Source organism: Triticum aestivum, chromosome 3B (assembly GCF_018294505.1).
Source record: "Triticum aestivum cultivar Chinese Spring chromosome 3B, IWGSC CS RefSeq v2.1, whole genome shotgun sequence".
Classification (NCBI taxonomy): domain Eukaryota; kingdom Viridiplantae; phylum Streptophyta; class Magnoliopsida; order Poales; family Poaceae; genus Triticum; species Triticum aestivum.
The window spans coordinates 798870449-798890976 of NC_057801.1; the positions used below are offsets into that span (position 1 = coordinate 798870449).

The window sequence follows — 20528 nt, forward strand, 5'->3', positions numbered from 1 at the left end:
TTTCCTCATATGGTTTTAATTGATAATGCAAATGCTACTAACCCGTGTTGTGAGCATGTGCATCTTGTGGAGGAGAATACCAAGTTGAAGGAGCAACCTGAGAAAGGCCTTGTGTCCTGCATACAAGGTGAGAAGAACTCAACAACCTTTTGAGCAATCAAAAGGAAGTTGTGGCCAAGGAGGGGATTGGGTTTGCAACCAAGTCCAAGAAGAAGAAGAATGACAAGACCAAAGAACTTCCTCCTCTCAAGCAAACATTTGTGAAGGAGGGAGAGGGTACTCCTAAGGAGAATAAGAACAATACGAACGGTGCTAGTGCCAAGAAGGGCAATGCCACTTCTTCCAACAAATCCAGTGACTTTAACCCTTCTTATGTGTTATGTCGTGCTAGTGATAGGCATGTTTATGCCAAATTTGTTGGTTCTTCTTATGGGTACATTGAATGGTCTATTTGGGTACCTAAGACCCTTTTCGCTAACATCAAAGGGCCCATCACAAATTGGGTACCTAAAACCAAGCATTTCTTGTAGGTGTTTGCTTCACGTGGGGATCATGGTTGCTCCATAGTGGAGCCACAAATCATATGACCGCAAGCAAGGACTTGGTGGTGGGCGTGCACAAAGTTTCATCTATGCCCACCAATGTCGAATGGGGTGATGCCTCATCTTCTAAGGTATTGGGTCTTGGCAAGGTTGTCATTTCTCATGATCTCACGATCGAGAAGGTCATGCTTGTTGAATCTCTTGCATACAATTTACTTTCCGTTCGTCAAATTGCACTCATGGCCTTTGCCACTTTCTTTGATATTGATCCCATGGCCCTCTTGTGGTGCAAGACTCTTAAAGTAGCCTTTGTTGGGCATGTCGAGAATGGTCTTTATGTGATTAACTTTTCGGAGCGACCCACTAAGACCACGACATGCCTAATGGCTAAAGTTGACGTGGGATGGCTTTGGCATCGCCGTTTAGCCATGTCAATATGAGATCTTTGCAAAGTCTTCTCAAGGGGGACCATGTCCGTGGACTACAAATGTTAGTTTTGCCAAAGATCGTGCTTGCAATGCTTGTATCCAAGGAAAGTTACAAGAGAAGGCTCACCCTCCCACGACTATCATCTACTCGACGAGGCCTTTGGAGCTCCTTCACATGGATCTCTTCGGGCCTCCATCCTTTGATAGTCTTGGGGGTAGAAAGTATTGCTTGGTGATTGTGGATGATTATTCCAGATACACTTGGGTGTATTTCTTCAAGAGGAAGAGTGAGACCCAACAAACCTTCATCGACTTTGCAAATGAGGCTCAATGTCAACACAATGCAAAGATTTTGATGATAAGAAGTGACAATGGCATCGATTTCAAAAACTACACCTTGGATGAGTTTCTAAGTGATGAGGGGATCAAACATCAATATTCCGCACCTTACACCCCTCAACAAAATGGTGTAGCGGAGAGGAAGAACTGGACATTTATGGATGCGGCAAGGACCATGATGGCGGAGTTCAAGTCTCCGTACAACTTTTGGGTCGAAGCCATCAACACCGCTAGTCATGCATCCAATCGGCTCTATCTCCGCAAAAGCTTGAACAAGACTTCATATGAGATACTTACCGGTCTCAACAAGTACTTCCGGGTGTTCGGTTGTAAGTGTTTCATTCTCAAGAAAGGTGTTCGTTTGTCTAAATTTGAGGCTAGAGCTCATGAGGGCATATTTGTTAGTTATGCTACAAACTCTCATGCTTATCGTGTCCTCAACAAGTCCTTGATGAAAATAATGGATCCCTAATGGAGCAAAGTGGTATTTGTGATGTAGGTGATGAAATTCCTCCCCAAGCCATAAGAAGAATGGGTATCGGTAATATCCTACCCATTGAGGAACCCCTTGTGGCCGAAGGAGAAGGACAATATTCCACTCAAGTGGAACCATCACCAACCCAAGACCCACACGCTTCCAAAGAACCAAGTAAAGGCCCTCCTCCAAATGAACAAGGTCAAGCGCAAGATCAACCTCAACATGGTGGTGATCCACAAATCGATGCCCAAGGTCAAGTTCTTGCTACCGATCTAGTTCAAGATCAAGAGCAAGCTCAAGATCAAGAACAAGCTCAAGACGACGCTCATGATGATCAAAGTTACTGCCCCTCAACTCTCTCTTGAGGAGCAATTGGAGCATCGTGCCGCCAATTATTGCTTCCAAGCTCGCTTCCCAAGAGCATCTCATGAAGAATGTGCTTGGAAGTTTAAAAAAGGGGGTAAGCACTCGTAGACAATTGGCAAACTATTGTGAACATCATGTGTTTGTTTCTTATGTTGAACCCCAAAAGGTCTATGAGGCGCTCGAGGATCCGGATTGGCTTAATGCCATGCATGAAGAACTCAACAACTTCAAGCGCAACAAGGTGTGGAGATTGGTGCCAAGGCCAAGGGAGAATCATAATGTCATTGGAACCAAATGGATCTTCAAGAACAAGCAAGATGCTCACGGGATTGTCATTCGCAACAAGGCTCATTTGGTGGCACAAGGCTACTCCCAAGTCAAGGGTATCGACTATGGTGAAACCTTTGCTCCCGTTGCTCGCCTTGAATATATCCGTTTGTTGATTGCTTATGCTTCTCATCACAACTTCAAGTTGCTAAAAATGGATGTGAAGAGTGCTTTTCTTAATGGTCCTCTTAATGAGTTGGTGTTTGTCAAACAACCCCCGGGATTTGAGGATCACAAGTTCCCCAATCATGTGTACCAACTCGATAAGGCGCTCTATGGCCTTAAACAAGCCCCATGTGCGTGGTATGACCACCTTACCGAGTTGTAGCAAGATCGTGGGTTTGAAATTGGGAAAATCCACCCCACTCTTTTTACTAAGAAGGTCAACGGGGAGTTGTTTGTATGCCAACTATATGTTGATGATATTATCTTTGGTTCTCCTAACAATGCTTTGAATGAGGAGTTTGCCGCACTCATGACCGTGGAGTTTGAGATGCCCATGATGAGAGAGTTGAAGTTCTTTGTTGAGTTCGAAGTCAAACAAAGAAGAGAAGGAATCTTCATCAACCACGCCTAATACACTCAAGACATGCTCAAGAGATTCAAGTTGAGTGATGTCAAGCCGGCGTCTACACCAATGCCTACCAAATGCCAACTTGACAAGTACCAGTTTGGGCGTACAAGGGACCATGATGCTGATGGTCAACACGTGCCGGCTGGAGAAAACTTATGCGAACATTTTCTTTACAATGCATAAAAAAATCTAGAAAATATTGTGTTTTTTTAAATGTGTGAAGTTTCATTTACAAAACTATGTCACAAACATTTCTTTGAATGTTACAATTTTTCCCACTGTACAGTACATTTTTTAAACATCAAAAACATTCTTTTGAAATCATGAACATTTTTGAAATTTCAAAAAAAATTAAATGATGTGAATTTTTTATTAAAAAAATTATTCATGTTTTTGTAAAAATGTTTGGAATTTTCAAAAGTGTTCACTCTAAAAAATTGTTTGCGGATTTTTAAAAAAGAAAATGATTTTTCTAAATTTTGTTCGAGAAGAAATTGTTCGAAATACCAAATTTTGTTCTTATTTTCTAAAAAATTCGGAATTACAAAGTTTATTAGCATTTGGAAAATACTTTTTGAAAATTTAAAATTATTTTTGTTCTAAAAAATATTCGACATTTCATAAAAATGACAATCTATAAAAAAGGGTTTCAAAAATATTTTTTAATCTGGATGTTGTGCTCTGTTGTTAATAGTTTCCCGTTTCCAAGTTGTCAACAGTAGTTATTGGTTGTGGTGGTAGGAGGTGTAGTTCCTCACTCCTCAGTACAAAGGTCCTGGCTTCAATTCCCGTCTCGCACGTTACGTCACTTGAGTTCTTTCTGTTGCGCTCCACGTCTATATCTATATCAATATAAAAAGACCCAAAAGGGCAGATCCAACCGATCTCGGTCATCGAACTAAGTCAATCCAACGACCTATACTGCTCCAATGGCGAGCGTTAAATGTGTTTAACATGCAATTAATATCATACCAAATATTGCACTAATCACAGGATTAACACACAAATAATAGCAGGACGAGACTTGTCTGCTCCCTTTCCATGCTCCCATCCGTGCTCCCGCGTACGTGGCTTAATTTGATTGGAAGAAAATAAGACCCGGCCCCACCCCCTGAAAATCAGGGGGGAGATGATTAGATTAGAAAAGAAAAAAGGGAAAATGACAGCCGTAGGATGAAGTGGAAGCACGGATGAGAGCATGGAAAGGGAGCAGGCAAGCCGGATCCATAATAGCATACTTAATACCCGCGTGCAATTAATATATTTCCTAAATATTAACGTGTGTTGCACGTGCACATTTACTAGTGAGATAAAAGATCCATTGATGTCATAATTTAGATGTGAGATAATATCTCTCTCGCATCTAGATGTTATATAGACAGAACCTACAATATAAACACGTCCGCGGTACCAAGTACTATGGAGTACATCTATCCCTGCTGTGCAGGGGGCTCGTTCATACTAGTACATTGGAGGTCCTCCTGCGCGTGGCGGACGTCGCCGCGGTCTGCAAGCTGTGGCGCAGGCTCATCGCCGACCGCTCCTTCCTTCGCCGCCGCTGGCCTGAGAACGCGACCCACTCGTCCTTCTTCGCCGACTTCTTCACCCAACAAACAGCGGTTACAGGGAAAGGAGGACGAGGTTCTGCTTGTCGGCGTAGATGAGGTTGGGGACCCCAACTCGCCGCCCGTATTCGTTCCGGTTCGACGGTCGGCGCTCGGCCCCGGCCGCCGCTCCTTTCTCGGCCCACGTGCACCCGCAGGGCTTCTCAATGGGGCGACGCCTCTCACCGCGCGCGGTGGCCTTCTCCTCGTGCGCCTCGCTCCAGACCATGACCATGGCCCTATCAAGCTAGCCGTGTGTGAACCGTTCGCCGGCACATGCGATGTGCTTCCACCGCTCGTATGCGAGCCGATCCGCTCCTTGCGCTACGCAAAGACTGCTGCTCGCCGAACGCACTGCAGGGGGCGCCGCCAGCAGCGTCAAACTACTCCACAGTTTTCAGGGTCATCGGCCTGGCCCGCGACAACGGTTATCTAGACTGTAGCTTGCACTTGCACAGGTTCTCGTCCACCGAGCCAAACCGGGTCGTCTCTACAAAGCGCTTCGGCGAGGAACACGGGTGCGGTGGGCATGGCGTCTCGACGGATGTGTAGATCTCCAAATTCAATCTGTGTGCCACAAAATGTATGTTTTCAAACATGATTTACATAATCTGGTCACACTAGAGTTATTTAGATCAACCAACACACTAGAATTATTTATCTAGTTCTCTAAAACCTGGTGCGAAATGAAAAACATGTCACAAAACCTGGTACATGAAGCACTTTAATTACTCGTACTATAACTTTGTCTCTTTTTTTGAAACACAACACAGAAGCAGACGCTTTCTTACATACACACATACACTCACTCTTACGAAAGGACATACATACATCGTACTCCTATGAGCACCTCTGAGTGACTCATCCGGTAAGTTTTGAGATTGATAAAGTCTTCACGGACGCTTTGCTCGGGCACGTTGGTTACCACTAAAAAAGATATAAAGGCATTGTACAGGGGCGAATCTACGTTGAAGGTCGTGGGGGCGAATGCCCCCACTCAATTTTTTGGCCCATTTATACCCGGCCTGGGATATAGAACATTGCCCCCGCTCAAACCAGGATATTTGCCCCCACTGACCCACTTTTGTGTTGTTCTATTAAAGCTCATCTGTCCGTGTATGAGAAAGAGGCAGGAACGGAGCAGCCCATCTAACAGAGAATACAACACGCACATGCATACGAGCAGGCTGAATCTGCTACAAATGTACGCATTCGCCCTGATTAAGGTCATCTCCACCGCGCGACAACGAAACGTCCGGGTCTGTCTGTTTGGCTCTAAACGGACAAATGAAGCGGCCCAACGCGCAACCCCATCCACAAGAAAACGTCCGCTTCTGGTCTGGCTTGCCCCATCCCAAGCGCAAATTTGGCTCGGCTTTCTGCTCCTCCCCGTCCGCTCTTGTCCAGGCCTGGACCCACTTGTCAACCACTCACCTCCACCGGTCTCTCTCTCTCCCTTTTTCTCTCTCTCCCTTTCTCTCTCTAGAGCACGCCCGCGTCGACCTCTCCCCGCTCGCGCACCCCGCAGGACGAGCAGCAGCTGCAGTCCCCGCCGGTTCTCGTCCTCGCAGAACATGGGCGCGCGCGGCGGTAGGCGCGAGGCGGAAGGCGGCAGCGGGGGCGCGCGCGGCGATGGGCGGGCGAGCGGGCGCGCGCGTGGGCGTGGAGCGTAAGGCGCGGTGAGGCTGCGGGCGAGTGAGCGGGCGCGCAGGCGAGAGAGCGGGCGCACGCGTGGGCAATGGAGCGTGAGGCGGTGCGATGCCGCGGGCGAGTGAGCGGGCGCGGCGGCGAGCGGGCGCACGCGTGGGCATGGAGCGTGAGGCGCGGCGATGCCGCGGGCGAGTGAGCGGGCGCGCGCGTGGGCGTGGAGCGTGAGGCGGGGCGAGGCTGCGGGCGAGTGAGCGGGCATGCAGGCGGCGGCGCGGCGAGGCGGCGGCGCGCGCGGGCGAGCGCGGCGGCAAGCGGGCAAGCGGGCGCACGCGTGAGCATGGAGCGTGAGGCGCGGCGAGGCCGCGGGCGAGTGAGCGGGCGTGCAGGCGGCGGCGCGGCGAGGATGCGACGCGCGCGGGCGGGCGCGGCGGCGAGCGGGCGAGAGAGCGGGCACGGCGGCGAGCAGGCGAGTGGGCGCGCGCGTGGGCGGGCAATGTGAGGCGCAACGAGGCTGCGGGCGAGTGAGCGGGCGCGTAGGCAGCGGCGCGGCTAGGCTCGGCGGGCGCGGCAGCGAGCGGGCAAGAGAGTGGGCGCGCAGGCGGCGGCGCGGGCTCGGCGCGCATGCGGCGTGGCAAGGCTGCAGCGCGCGCGAGCGGGTGGACGAGCGGCCACGGCGAGGGAGAACTCGCGCGCGCGTCTCTTCGCTGCTGCGGGACGGCCACGACGGGCGAGTGGGCGCAGGCGGAGAGCAGGCGTGCCGGCCACGCCGAGCTGGCGCGGGTACGGCGCAGCGTGTGCTGCTGTGGACGGGCCAACTGCATACACGGACATTTTGGGGTTGATGGCCGCGTTGGGCGCCTCCAACAAAACCCGAACACGCACGTACGTTTTGACACCCATTGCCATCTCAAACGGACAAAATCCGGGCAAAGGAAACGTCTGTTTGGAGTCGTGCGTTCGAGTTGGCCTATCCACGTCTACTTCTCGCGCGACACCACCGAGCCAAAGCCGCTGCCGCCGGCAGCTGCGCGCCTACACGGCACCGGCCGCCCCTCGGATGATCAGTTATTCAGCCTCGACCTATACAGTGCATGCCGGCCGGCCGGCCGCGTCGCCGTCCCTAAGAGAAAGAAGAAGCGCACGACCGTCCCTAAGAGAAAGAAGAAGCGCACGACTGATGAAGCCCTAGGTTCAGTTCTGATCTATTGCTTTCTAATTTTCCTATTATTATTCTATTCTAGTTGCATGTTTAAAAGGTAAAAACTGGTTGTTAGGTTGATTGAACTTAGCTTCATGTAACAATTTCGTATGAATTAAGTTTAAGCATGTGGCTGTTGGATTAGAATAAATTCTATATGTGCCTTCATGTACGTCAATGTATTTATTGTTTAACTATTTAACAATGACAGGAAAACTAATGGAGAGATTTTTTGCAAAATCTAGTATGCTTGAAATAGTTCATCTAGGGGCATGTACAACGGGGGCGCTTAGGCCCGATGCCAGGGTTCCATTCCTGGACGTTTTGGTCTAATCCCGTCCGATTCTGGGATTCTCACTAGCGTTGATGCCAGCCCAGTCGTCGGGCGCCTCCTTCCTTTTACTGTCCTATGTATGAGAAAAAAAATCTTCTTGTTAGCCCTCAAATAGGCGCCCATGCGTTGGCCCTTCAGACTCTTACATCGAGGCAATCTTCAAAATTAATAATTTATATTATCTAAGTGCCCATACAGGAGTCTCTCCATTGTAGATGCCCTAAACAAGCTTACTCGGTAATGTGCTAAAGCTTATATTTTTATCTGTCAATGCTTACATTCTATCTGTATTTAAAAATGATTTTTTTCTTGCTGGGGCTTGAAGGCTAGAAATCGCTTTAAAGGAACGACATATTCATATTTCTCGAGTTTTTCTGTCTTAAGTGGTTAGTTTACTTTTATTTTGGCAATGAACTTGTCATAGTTACGTGTGTGATGATATTATCTTACAAGAAAGTATACGATTTCGCTTCTTACACATTATATGTATGCTTCTGTGGTTGGTTTGTTAAGTGATCTACCTATTAGTTCGTATACATGTTTCTGAAAAAATATCGTACACCTCTTTGCCCCCTCTCGGTTTTTATCCTGGCTCCGCCCCCGCATTGTATACTAGAATAAATTCAGAATAGTGAGAACACACATACCAAGTCTAAGAGTGAACCCAGATGGATAGGTCCCGACACAAGGTCTGAGCTACACTTAGGTTGCTATAATTTTGTCTTCTCTGCTGTGGCCATCAACATAATTTCATCACTGGACCGGTCGCTCAACACCTGCCAGATGGGGCTCTCTAATTGACTAATATCAATCATTTGAACAGATTGTACGAGTTTGCAGTGCAAAAAGATTGCACATTACATTCCGATTTCGCAAAAAAAAAATGGAAAACGGCACAACCACCGTATATAGCAAATGAATGCTCCTGGCTACCCGCGTCAGCATCACTACATTCATACTAGCTCAATAATTGGTTAATCGTAAATGTTGGAATGGCAATGGCAAATTGGCAATCGAAGAGCCGGACAGATAGGCCGATCGCTCTTGCATCCCAAGCTCCGACTGGTGCCCACATACGTAGCTACTCCCTTATAGCTTGAAAAATGTTTTTGTATTATGGGACGAAGTGAGTAGCTTGGATCCATGATTCGAGCGACGAAAAAACATCTGACACGTGGCCGACAGATCGGTTGGCGCCCGGGCTTGCTCCATGATCCTGTGGCCGTGGTGGAGTACTATCCGGCGGGTAGATCATATCCGACGGTGAAAAACTCCCCTGACAAGAGGAGGAGAGGAGTGTGTATCTATCTAACCGATCAAGTAATCATCAAATGATCGAGGCGACAATCTCTGACGAGACGGAGCATATTTATTGACGGAGACCCAGAATGGACACGACGGAGTGTGATGGATATCGCTAGGGTGGCCACTGGCCGGCCGGGCGCCGGGACCAACCTCGGTCGTCAGTCTTGGCCTGCACACCTCGCATGCACGCTGCCTCGCCTTCCGTCGTCGGCTCCGCGTTCATTCATTTCTTGGACAGCGCCACCGATCGACGCCAACACAATCACGCAAGTCCCGGCCGGATCGAATCCTATCATTGTACGTACGTTGGTGCAACCATTTTATTCCATACATTTCCGGTTCTCCATCACACATAAACCCTTCGGGTTTCCAAGAGCCCATACGGAATGCATATCACGTACCTTTTTTTTATGGAATTATCACATACTCCCTCCGTTTTTTTTAGACTGCATATAAGATTTAAATAAAGTAAAACTTTGTTAACTTTGACCAAGTTTATAAAAAAAATCAAAATTCACAATATCAAATCAGTATTGTGAGATGCATCATGAAATTAATTTTCATACCATACAGGTTAAGTATTATAGATGCTGATATTTTTCCTACAAAGTTGGTAAAACTTTATGAAGTCTGAATTTGACCAAATATTATATGCAAACTAAAAAGAAACGGAGGGATAATGCAACATTTGATGTGCACTGATCTCACTAATCATTAGTTCCACACAATTAAAACGGGTGTTCAGACTAAGCTCATACTACCAATCATTAGCTCATACTTACTCGCGCGATCGTGTTGACGCTGATACCATTTTCTAAGGCTGGTCACAATGGGCAAAAACATAAGCTAGTAACTTACACACTTTTTTAGACTATGTTACTACCTCCATAGTGGGTAGGAACATCTATGTAGTGTCATGCAACGATGTATTTATTAGGTTATAGACTCATTGTTTATTGAAGTGTGTGATGTTTCGGTAACTTAGCTAGTTACCACAAGCACCTCTCTCTTCATTAAATATGTGCCACATAAGCAAAGTTGTATTGGAATGTGTGATGTTACTCCTAAGTTCCTCTCCATTGTGACCAGCCTAATGCGTAACTGATCAGTAGATAATCCTACTTGGACCGGGGAGGTTAGCGTGGTCATTCAAAAATGCTAGACATACAAAGACTTACACGCTTTTACACGCTCCTTTCATCTAACAACCAATCACAAACCTCTCCCCCCCTGATTTTCAGGGGGTGGGCCGTTCAGCTCACCTATTGACCAATCAAGATTAATCATCCTATAAAAGCCTGTAAATCGTTTGTACGTGTAGCATTGCCGGTGGTCATTTCAGTTCGGCACAGTGCTGTGGTTGCACGCACAACCGGTGTGCCATATATCTACATACAGAATACTGATCAATGCGCGGGCTACCTAGCTAGTTGTGCCCGGTATGTAAGCTCATCAATCCACCTCACACGATCCCGCAAACTGATGCGCTCTGCCGCGCATTCCATCCACGGCCTCGCCGGCGCCGAAGTATCAACCTAGCTGCGCACTGCCGCCATGTCCGGCGAGCTCTCCACGCGCTCGTCGCCCTCGTTCGCCGCCTCGCCCTCCGGCACCGACGACGCGCGGTCAGCAGGAGAGTCGACGCCGCTGCGGGTCGAGGCCGAGGGCAGCAGGTCCGGCGGCACTGGCAGCACCGTCGGCGGTGGCAACGGCGGCGGCAGCAGCTAGGGCTGGGGCAGTGGCGCGTCGGGGACACGTGGGCGCTCGACCCGCGCGCGCGGTGGGTCCGGGAGTGCAACCGCGCCTACCTGCTGTCCTTCGCGGCGGGGCTCATGCTGGACCCGCTCTTCCTGTACGCCGTGTCGGTGAGCGGCCCGCTCATGTGCGTCTTCCTCGACGGCTGGCTCGCCGCCGCGGTCACCGTGCTCCGCTGCATGGTGGACGCCATGCACGCGGGGAACTGCGTTACGCAGGTCCGCGTCGTGCGCGCCGAGGCCATGGCAGCGAAACGGACGCGGCGCCGGATCGCTGACAAGGAGCAGGCCGCGGCGGACGCGGACCAGGCGGAGGTCGACGCCGCGGCCGCGCGAAGCCTGCCGGCGTACGCCAGGTCCAGGAAAGGGATGGCGCTTGACTTCTCGAAATCATTCTGGGAAGCTTACGCACCCCGGTCGTGTTATCTTGGCCGCCCGTACGCGCTGGGATCCGTGCCGTCGTCAGCCGCTAAAACAGGTCACGGGCATTGCGGCAGTGTGATTACCCACCACAGGTCTGTGATCATTCTAGTTCCAGTAGGCTACTGTGCATGAAGTCTAGCTGGGCAACACAGCTAAAAGACACGTGCATATGGACAAAGTCAACAACAACACAGCTTCACATACTCGTGACATGGGTTTTTAACTCAACTCCGCTTTTTGGTTACGCGGGTGGGAGAAGGTTCGCTGGCAGTGCCTGGTGAGTGGTGACCATGACTCAGGTACGATGCACATGTTTTAGGACATGGACGAAGTACACGATGAAAAGTCACAGTTCATGTACAATGTACATGGTTTGGGATCAACGTCCGTTGCATCATTCGAATGTTCGAAATCTCACAAACTGGGCACGGTAGCGACAACGTACACGGAGGCGAGCATGGGACACCATGGATACAACGTTAGAATACACGAGTCGACATGAACGTTGGCATGGTGGCAACGACGGACGTTGAGGCGAGCATGATGCCATGGATACAATGGTTAGAATACACGAGTCGACATGGATGTTGGCACGGTAGCGACGACGGACGTCGAGACGAGCATGATGCCATGAATACAACACTTAAGGTACGCGACTCGACGCAGACGTCGGGACGGTAGCAACGATGGACGCGGAGACGAACACATGACGCTACGAATACAACACTTAAGATACGCGACTTGGCACGGACGTCAGGACGGTAGCAACGACGGACGCAGAGACGAACACATGACGCCACGAATACAACGCTTAAGGTATGCGACTCGACACGGACGTCAGGACGGTAGCAACGATGGACACGGAGACGAATACAACACTTAGGGTACACGACTCGACGCGAACGTCGGGACGATAGCCTGAGACAAGTACGTATGCCACGAATACAACAGCTAGGGTACGCAAGTCGATGCAGACGTCTGCACGGTAACGACGACGATGGACGCGAAGACGAGCACGGTACGCCATGGATACAATGGTTAGAGGAGGCAGGTCGACACGGATGTCTGCTCGGTCACTGTCCGCGGGCATATCTAGATGTGTCTGTGTACGTATAGGGGACCGATTTTACAACTATGGTTGTGTAGAAGCTCCAAGCGCTCATATTTTGCGAGGGACCTCCAGATGTGCTTCGCACATGTCAAACACTTATCGATGGCTGTACGAGTGATCGGGGTACACGAAACAAACAACTTGTGCCGCGCCACATGCATTTTTCTACGATAGCTGGCCTGATGATTTTTTTTTTCTTGCATTGACACAGGGAAGTAGGGAACAGTGCTAGATTTTATTTAGACCGTTAGCCCATGAGACACCGTCTCGTGAGCATCTCATCGATCTTCGGGCGGCAGAAAGAAACAAGACGTCTCAGAATCTAGGGGACCTTTTTATTCAGTCCTACCCACGAGCCTGCCAACCTACCGTATGAGTCAGGTCATGACGCTAGTTAATGGAGCTTAATGCTACGTATCTCGAGGTACAAGAAAAAAAACGGACTGTCAAGATAACATGGCCCGGATGCGTAGGCTCAAAAAATCCACCTCCCTTGACTTCTTCGTCATCCTCCCCGTGATGCAGGTGCGTGCCTCTTCCGTTTCCTCCCTGAGCTACCTCTACGATGAACTAGAACATAAATGCGCGCGTTGCTGCGCCCGTATGTCTTAAGGGTAAAATTTAAAATTGTTAGAGAAAATTAGAATGACAGAAATGTCTAATAATTTCAAATGCAAACTTTAACATCTTGAAGTTGGTGGTGGGGCATGTGTAAATAGGATGTAGTGAGTGAGATATTACAACGTATGCCCATTGCTTCTCCTATTCTGATTTGGATTGTTTGACTATTCTATTATTTTCTCATAGCTCTTATCTAATCACATGTTCCTCCGTTTCCAGCTTGGTGCTATAAGCGAGCATGTAAAATGGAAGGCTTGCCATCGCCAAGGGCAAAACTACGCCGTGGCTTGCCTGGATGAAAAGCAAGATGGAAAAGGCAAAATAAGGCGATGTGATTGGTACGAGTATATATGAAAGTAGCTCAGCTATAGAAAGAGGCAAACGGATAACAATTCTCCTCCACCAACAGCAGCAGTTTCAGAAGGGCGACCAATGATCCATCACTGCCATGGTTCTGCCGCCGCTTCTCGCTGGATAGGACGCACTGGCGGAGCTTAGTGTATTGCTGGGGGGCTGTGGCCCCCCCAACCTTAGACAATTTTGTGAAGGAAATACTAACTTTGTGCTTAGTTGGAAGAAAAATTAGCATTTTGCCCTCTTAAATGTTCATATTTTGTGTTCCAGCCCCCCCAAGCATTCTCCTGTAGCTCCGCCACTGATAGGACGATTCACATGGTCAAAGCAGGTGTAACAGTACGACGAATGCAGACATGTGGGGCGGTACAACTGCCAGGGCATGGAGGTCGACGAATGCAGCGTGAAAACAGGGGTGTACGCCGACGCTGCATGCGGCCGCTGCAACCGCAATGGAATGGAACACGAACGACGCAGTAGGGCAGGCCATGGGAAAAAAGGGACCCACCTACGGGAGCCTACGAAGGAATAATAGAGCGACGCCCCCCCGGCACACGTGTCTTAGAAGCTCGCCGTCGGGACGCAAGACGGCGGCGGCGCAGCGCCAACGAACAGGGGAGGAGCGCAAGGATACGGCTGGGACAAGAATGAATAGCCTGGAAGGTGCTCACATTGTTCTGGGCCAGCTACGAACAATTGGGCCCAATGGCCGTTCGACCAGTAAAAGGCCCGATTACTCACCGCACGCCTTACTCGTTCCGAGGAGCAGGGCCTGGGTAACGATGCCTCGAGCGGTCAACGTGCGTAAGTGATCTCTGCGACGGCCAAACTAATCTGGAGCGTGTACATGGATGGGATCCAACGACTGAGAACGTCAAATCGTTGTGGAAGGGCATAGCTGGCTCTGTTTTACTGTCTAGTAAATTTCATCTGGATTTCTTGAAAACTACGTACCCAGAAACGGTTTTTGCTGCACGATCAAAGATACACAATATTGATGCAATGGATATTCTATTAAAACTCCTTTTTGGGGTTTCTTGGTTTGTTTTCTGCTAAGACTACCTTCACTGTGTTTGGATTATCTAGAGCACCTGCTCAGCTTCTGATCTTGCTTATATTGACTTCAGTTTAATTTGTTGGTCCGCATGAAAATGTGATTGCATAAAAAATTACATGGGCTGGAAATCACTTGTTAATCCTACAACCATTCCCCGTAGGAAAAATTGCACCCAACAACATTACGCCTCGTCATCTCATAGATCATTGTTTCGGTTTGTAAGTCGTTACCATAACCCGCGGTTCTTCACACCACATTTCATCTTGAGTTCTTGACTGTTCATAAATTTTACAGTATGATTTCTTTGTCAAATGACACAGGAGTACTAGCTAAATCCGGTTAACCGAGCAGTAGCAATCTTTGATGGCGTTTTCCTTCAGATACTTTAAAAAAAAAAGATGTCCAAACTCCTGTACCGTGCAGTGACACGCCATCTCATCCCAGTTTTTTTAAGGGATCTCATCCCAGTGATTTCATTTAATTAACCCATGGCTAAATCCAGTTAACCACAATCGAGTAGTATTTTCGAATATGACAACAACCCCTTCAAGAAACAGCGATAGACCTCCTCGCATAGGATCCCCTAGGATTCCAACAGGTAGATTGTGTTTCAGCATAGGTTCTTGTTTAAGGAACACTTCATCTATTTTCCTTCTTTTCTTCATAAACATATCATTTTCATGGTCAAGTAAATATTGTTCTAACGGATCAGTAGGAGGCACGGCAATAGAAGCAAGACCAGTAATTTCATCCTTACTAGGCAGTTCTTTAACACAGGGTTGTCTACCAAATTTAGAAAAATTAAACTCATGTTTCATATCCCCCAAGCCAATTGTAACAACATCCTTTTCACAATCAACTTAGCATTAACAGTGTTTAAGAAAGGTCTACCAAATATAATGGGACAAAAGTCATCTTGTGGGGAACCAAGAACAATAAAATCAGCAGAATATTTAAGTTTCCCACATAAGACTTCAACATCTCTAACAATCCCAAATGGTGTAATAATATCTCTATTGGCAAGTTTAATAGTGACATCAATATCTTCTAACTCAGAGGGTGCAATATCATGCATAATCTCATTGTATAAGGAAATAGGTATTGCACTAGCACTAGCACCCATATCACATAAGCCATAATAACAATGGTCTCCTATTTTAACAGAAATAACAGGCATGCCTACAACATGTTTATGTATCTTAGTATCGGGTCTAGCAATATTAGCAGTCTCACCACAGAAATAAATAACATGCCCATCTAAATCATCATCTAAGAGATCTTTAACCATAGCAATACTAGGTTCAACTTTGATTTTCTCAGGAGGTGTATAAGTCCTAGTATTACTCTTACGAACAACAGTTGAAGTTTTAGCATGATCCTTTATCCTAACAGGAAAAGGAGGTTTCTCAACATAAGTAGTAGGAACAATAGGATCACTATAAGTGACAGTCTTTTCTTCAACAGTAATAGGTGCAACTACTTTTACTTCAATGGAAGTATTATTTTTAAACTACTTCTCCTTAGGGAGATCAACGTGAGTAGCAAAAGATTCACAGAAAGAAGCTACTATCTCAGAGTCAAGTCCATATTTAGCGCTAAATCCACGAAAAGCATTGATATCCATAAAAGATTTAACACAATCAAACTTAGGTGTCATACCTGGCTCCTTACCATCGTCGGAACCCCAATTTTAATTCTTTCCAGTAAGTCCCATTTGAATTCAATAGTCTTCAGCATATAAGAACCAGCACAGGAAGTATCGAGCATGTTGCGATCATTAAGAGAAAGCCGAGCATAAAATTTTTGCATAATCATTTCTCTGGAGAGCTCATGATTGGGGCATGAATATAACATTGACTTAAGCCTCCCCCAAGCTTGAGCGATGCTTTCTCCTTCGTGAGGCCAGAAATTATATATGTAATTACGATCACGATGAACAAGATGCATAGGATAAAACTTCTGGTGAAATTCCAACTTCAATCGTTTATAATTCCAAGATCCTGTATCATCACATAGCCTATACCATGTCAATGCATCTCCCTTCAAAGATATGTGGGTGGACCGGTGCTTGGGTACTGCCCTTACTTGAACAAGCATCCCACTTATGATTAACCCCTATTGCAAGCATCCGCAACTAAAAAAGAAGTATTAACGTAAAACCTAACCATAACATTAGACATATGGATCCAAATCAGCCCTTAATGAAGCAACGCATAAACTAGGGTTTAAGCTTCTGTCATTCTAGCAACCCATCATCTACTTATTACTTCCCAATGCCTTCCTCTAGGCCCAAATAATGGTGAAGTGTCATGTAGTCGACGTTCACATAACACCACTAGAGGAAAGACAACATACATCTCATCAAAATATCGAACGGATACCAAATTCACATGAAAACTAATAACAAGACTTCACCCATGTCCTCAGAAACAAACGTAACTACTCACAAAGCATATTCATGTTCATAATCAGAGGAGTAATAATATGCATTAAGGATCTGAACATAAGATCTTCCACCAAGTAAACCAATTAGCATCAACTACAAGGAATAATCAACACTACTAGCAACCCACAGGTATCAATTTGTGGTTTGGATACAAGATTGGATACAAGAGATGAACTAGGGTTTTGATGGAGATGGTGCTGGTGAAGATGTTGATGGAGATAGGCAAAGGCTAAGCTTGGGGATACCCGAGGCACTCCAAGATAATATTGAAAGAAGTAGCAAGCAACTAAGCTTGGGGATGCCCCCGAGTGGCATCCCCGCTTTCTTCTAACGACCATCGATATTTTACTTGAAACTATATTTGTATTCGTCACATGATATGAGTTTTGCTTGGAGCGTCTTGTATTATATGAGTCTTTGCTTGTTTTGCTTTGTGTTTTAAGTATTGAATCCTTGGTGGATACACCATTTTTAGAGAGCCAAAAATTATGCTACTCTTGCTCCTATGCTTCACTTAAAATTTTAGAGCCAAGGACTTGCTCTAGTACTTCACTTATATCTTTTTGAGCACAGTGTGATTTGTTAATTTTAAAGAATTGTTCTCATGCTTCACTTAGATTTATTTGCGTTTAACATGCTTGACACACATTATCACCAAAACTAAAGAATAACTTTAAATCATACCGACACAAGGAGAAGGAAATTGCGTACTTAGTGAGTCTTGCAGCAAGTGTGTTAAATTTGAATTCCTGCCTGTTTAAGAAATAAATAAGTTAGCGAGATCATATATATAATCAGCAGTGCAAATTATAACCACCGTTCGAAAGTTGCAAACCTGCTCGTACCTCATAGTTGCAAGAGCAGATATGGCATTCATCAAGTTTTCTCCTTTGACCATCACACTATATACTGTATGGAAAATTAGTGAGGACAAGATTTTACAGTCTGCAACTTGGTGCGAGTGAATGAAAATCTGGTGAGCGACCAGTGTGACCGGCTGCTGTGCTGGTTAGCATTTGTAGAACCAACCACCAACTCTGGCTTTGCTTCCAGTTTGCAGGATGCCCCAGGCCTCATCCATGTTAGTGAATCGTGCTTCAACCAGTCCTGTACATGATGAACTCCCTCTGCAACCTCTCTTATTTCTAGCCTGTACACCGAGGATATGGGAAGCGTATATTCAGAGAACAGATATGAGAAGCGTGTACTGTACATTCAGAGAAGCGTAGCTCACGGGAAAAGATGCCTCTTGAAGGCTAGGGGCTAGGGCCCCAATGCGCCGCGTGTGGCGGCAGCCGGCGGCAACGACGACCCGCGCTCCAGGAGAGGCCAGCGGCTCTAGGGGTGTGGGAGAGTGTGTCCATGGGGCAGCAGCCGAGCGGCGGGCGGCGATGACCCGCGCTCCAGGAGAGGCCGGCGCTGACCACATCCTTGCAGCAGCAGCCGAGTGGTGGAGCGGCTGACGGCGACGACGACTGCGACCGCGTCCGTGCGGCAGCGGCCGAGCGGAGGAGTTGTAGGGGTACTATGTGAAGGCGCTCGTCCATATTGTGGAAGAATGGCAGATTCGCGTGGTGAGCAGTAGTGGTAGGTGGCGGCAATCCACACTGGGGGCGAGCGTTGGAGACGGGCCACATTCATCCTGTGGAAGGCGAGCGTGGGCATCGGAATTGGGGGGAGGGGGGGGGGGGTGCGATTGGAGTTGGCCAGGGGACTACAGGCAGACATGAGATGCGGCGGCGGCGGCGCTCGACGGGGAGAGGATTGCGGATTGAGCGTGATGAACGGACCGAAAACGGAAAGTGGGACAGGCTGTGACGAGGGATGCGGGACGTGCGTGCGGGGTGGCAGAGTTTTCGTCCGCCCGTGAAAAATGCTAAACGCACTTCGAACGTCCGTTCGTGTAACATTGATGGTTAGATCTAATTAAATGATCTGATCAAAGGGCTATAATTCCTCCGTATTGTTCTGTGTAGTTTAGGCTGGGTGCACAGAGCGATGAATATGTTTTCTTGTTTATCAGTAGTAGAGATACATAGTCGGTTGTTGCATGCAGAATTGGTGTGGCATGACCACGTGTGGGCATACAATCTGCATGTCATGTTCATTCTAGACACAACCGTTGAATCTGCTGTTTGTGCTCTGTTCTAGATCTCTCTCATTGATCCAGACGAATCCAGCGACACCGCTCCACCGCCTACATGCGGCTATAAAGGCTCTCTCACCCGACAGTTCTTTCCTCGCCTCCTCCCCTCCCGTTTCCCTCCGAGTGTCGCCTCCACCTTCCATCTCTTCGTGAAGAAGAGGCTGGTGTGCCGCGCGTGCTATGGTGTTCCTGGTCTCGGCCGCCACCAGCACAAAGCATGAGGTTGCAGACGTCAGAGATGGACGCGACGCGGCAGGCAATGGCGTCGGACCAGTAGGAGCTGGAGCACTCGGACGTGGCCGGCAAGCGGTGTTTGTGATGCTGCTGCCACACACGATGCACAAGGACAAGAGCGCGCCGGTGCATGCGTAGAGCGCCGGCACGGCGGGCATCATGGTGGACTCGTGGTGCGTCGCCAAGAGTAAGCGACCGAACGGTACAAATTCTGACAGCCTTCTCCAGACTCTGCACAACGACGACTTTGCTGCCGCCACCAAGGACAAGTGCATCTCCCTCATCGTGCCGCCCTTACACAAGCGCTAGCACACCGGCCACGTCTGGCCACGCCCACGGCAGCGTCGACAGAGTCGAGAATCTCAGGCCCGAGTTGTGCGCCGTCAATCGAAGGATCCCGCGGGAGGCCCCGTGCTCCATGGTTGTCCTGGTGGACCGCGGCTTCAGCAGTTGTGAGCAGGTAAGCCCGTAGGTCGCACACGGCGTGTGCATCGTCTCCTCCAGCAGGCCGGAGGACAGGGAGGCCCTCGATCTTGCCGGGGGGATGGTGAGCACCACGGTGTGCAGATCACTGTGGTGCGATTCCTTGATGGGAAGGCCGACAGTGAGGAGCACACGGAGGTCACGCTGCGTCCGTTCGATGAAGGAGCCGATGCTTGCACGCATGAGCTTGACAAGGCCGCTGTTGCGCAGTTCCGTCAGAGGATGGGAGACGCCGTGCGGTTCGACGAGTGTGTAATGGCCGGAAACGTGATCGGGGAGGTGGTGGAAATCAGCAAGAGCCGGGAGTACGGACCGGTGGTGAGCGCAAGGCGCGCCTGCCGTCGACGACAGCGGGGGAGCTGGCCGTCCGCGGTCCGCCGGCGCGCGCGTGATGTACCACCTGTATACCGTCCGCGGTCCGCCACCGAAAAGTTCTGGCCGGAGTAGTGTCTGATGGGCGCCGGCGGGACGTTCGTGTAGGAGAGCCTTTACAGGTACCCAGTGTTCTAGGCTGGGCTCCGCGTTTGCCTCGGCAAGGAGCTCGCCGTGCTGGAGATGAAGACCGTGATCGTGGCAGTGGTGAAGCAGTCAGACTCGGAGGTGGTTGGAGAAAAGACCACCGTGTCCATGTTGCGCTCCGGCCGGGGCTGAGGCATCCATCAGCGGTTGCGGCGGGCTCCCTGTATGGGTCAGCTGAGATATAAATTTGTTGGTTTCGATTATCGGGAAAAATGTTCTCTACCATACATATGCT

The 20528-nt window shown here is 48.7% G+C and overlaps 1 pseudogene; it reads left to right on the forward strand.

Annotated features, from left to right (window-relative positions):
• The first annotated feature begins 10699 nt into the window (after positions 1-10699).
• Positions 10700-19278, forward strand: LOC123067940 (probable cyclic nucleotide-gated ion channel 10; annotated as a pseudogene).
• The last annotated feature ends 1250 nt before the right edge of the window (positions 19279-20528 follow it).